Source organism: Rhagoletis zephyria, unplaced genomic scaffold (assembly GCF_001687245.7).
Source record: "Rhagoletis zephyria isolate East Lansing unplaced genomic scaffold, Rhagoletis_zephyria_1.1 Rzeph_scaffold_00321, whole genome shotgun sequence".
In the NCBI taxonomy this organism is placed as follows: domain Eukaryota; kingdom Metazoa; phylum Arthropoda; class Insecta; order Diptera; family Tephritidae; genus Rhagoletis; species Rhagoletis zephyria.
In genome coordinates, this window is record NW_016157405.1 from 52820 (window position 1) to 55546 (window position 2727).

The window sequence follows — 2727 nt, forward strand, 5'->3', positions numbered from 1 at the left end:
TTTAAATGGTTAATAATATTAGTTCCCCCCCCTCCGGATTGTTATTAGGGGGGCCGAAACGCTTCGTTTGGTACCCCTCCCGACTTTTCCGCACCTGTTTTAGGGGTTGTTACCCCACCCTAGAGAATTACCATAACTTTTAGTGACCATCAGGTCAAGGTGCAGGACAGTAGCTGAGAGTTATAGCTTTAATTTAAGCCCCAGTTAAAGGGTCTATCACATTTTGTGTTTTTGTGCTAGACTTTCTAAAATATTGCAAAAAACGCGATTTTTTTACACTTTGGCCTCGTTTTTCTCAAAATCTGGAGCTGATGGAAAATTTATGCTTACGGACTCGTAATCAGCATAAAAAGTCTATCAAAAACAGCTTTATCATTTGCCACAACAAAATCACTGGTGCCTTGTTTAAGGCTATCTGCACACTTGTCGTCCAATCATAGTTGCGTTTCGCCTCTTGCTCTGAAATTTTGTGCCGAGCACATGCATTTCAAAGGAGATCTGCACACTTGTCGTTATCGGCTAGTTATCGGCAAATCGTAGAAGATGCAGAAATGGATAATGCAGCGTTTTTGCTGCATTTAAAATGCAACATTTAGCACTTTCGAACATATGTTTTCGAAGAGCGTTCATGCTACCGCATTTAGCAAATGTACATTTACGCGAGTTCGAAATCGTATGCTTTTGACAAACAGCCGTGTTCCAGTCGCTTATTCAGATCCGTATCTATTACAATCAATTCTCACGCAGAAGATAATGTGCAAAAACCCTACTGAAAAGGAAAAAATAAATTTTAAACCAAAACTTCAATACAAAAATTTGAATTGTTTTAACCATGATAAATATATAGTAAGGTAGAACCGCTGAGAGTCACTTTTAAAATTCTTGACGTTTCCAAACAATTTAATTTTTAAATTTACTCACAAACTCACACACACATTTTCATTTTCAATCTCAAGCAACAACAATTTCGAACAATTTCAAGTTTTTATTTTCACTTTTATATGATTTTAAAATGTTGGCAAACTTCAAAAAAAAAACCATGGCCGACAAATTGAGATAACGGTTCTACTCTGCTATGTTTTTATCATGGTTTTAACCATGACCGACCATTTGTTTATGTATATATTCGTTTGTCGGTGCTGTCAATTAAAATTTCCTCACTTAATTAGGAAACAAAACAAGCAGAATTGATCAAAATTGATCCAGATTTCTATCAGCATCACATCGATATTGAATTTTCTTAACTTTTCTTTATCCAAATAATGTAAAATAATAAATGAAATCTCGATCGGCGATCACTGAAACGCAGCTAGCCACTGTATACTCGGAAATGCAATGTTGCCACTTTTTCTCATTAAACCATGTTCGAATCGTGGAAATTTTGGAAGATCACAGTTTTGCTTTTAGCATTTAGATTCTTAATGCAAAAATGGAGTTGCATTTAGTTGCATTTAGGTGACGAATTTTGTATGGATAAATGCACATTTAGAGTAGCATTTAGAGCTAAATGTGTTTTTACGCGTAAGCAAAAACAGCCCATAAAAGTACGACAATGTCGTTGTGTAATCGTTGGGCACGCATTGTTTGTTAACATTTTATGGGGAAAAATGAGTGAAATAGTTAATATTTGCATTAAAATTGCAAAAAAAATTAGTATTTTTTACATAAAATCTGTGAAAATTATTAAAAAGTGGATAATTGCATTAAAATTCAATAAATGTATAAAATATGACGAAATTGGAAAAAGTCTCTGTGTGCATGCACAAAACACATTTCAGGAAAGGAAAAGAAGAGATATTACTGAAAAATTATGTCTAGTATTGTTGCAGCACAGTCTATATTTTAAAAATTGCAGGCTTTTGTAAATATTTCGCGAAAATATCAACCAGAAAAACAGAAAATACCTGCTCCAAGTGAATTTTTAGAGGCCAAATGAATTGAAATATCACGACCGAGTGTGCGAAAGTGTAGTCGTCTTGTAATCGTTGCATCATGATTGTGACGATGAAGCAATTATGACTGGACGACCAATGTGCAGAAAGCCTAATTGTTGCTTATAAATTTTCAAAAATGATATATTTTGTTTAAATTTCGTGACATAATTTTTCTATTTGTTTACAGCCAAGAAACCTAAAAACGTCAAACACCGATAATAGAAATGCTTTACTTCAGACATAGTCTTATGGTTTGAAGCAAGAACGATAGAATACAAGATTGCGCATTCCCGCAGAATGACATTTGTGGCAACGGGTAAACAAAGAATATGGCGAAGAACAATGAGTTGACAGTTGTGAATTTGCAGTGAGAAAACGTGTTTTCTTCTCGATTCACCAATTTCTCAAGCCATCTTTGAATATAGCAAATTAAGCACTACAAAAAATATAGTTAACAAAAAATATACAACCACTCTTGAAATGTGTTCAAAAGAATAGGTCTTATTAATTAACTATTTAGAATTTTTGTGTTTGTATTGCAGGTGCCGAAAAAGTGATAATATCTTGTCGCAGCGCATGTTTTCCTGCAGAAAGTGGTCGATGCTTGCTTACCTCCGATTTTAGTTTATAATTTGTTGTATTTCAACGTTTTCAACTTAAATGTCGTGTTTAAAAGTGGTCCGTAAAGTGCTTCATGCATACTACGCTGGTGTCTAAATTTTATGGCTTCTCCTGCCGGCAGAACTCTATCCACTTTCTGGCCAAGGCGTCGTCGCGGGGAAACAAAAAAAAA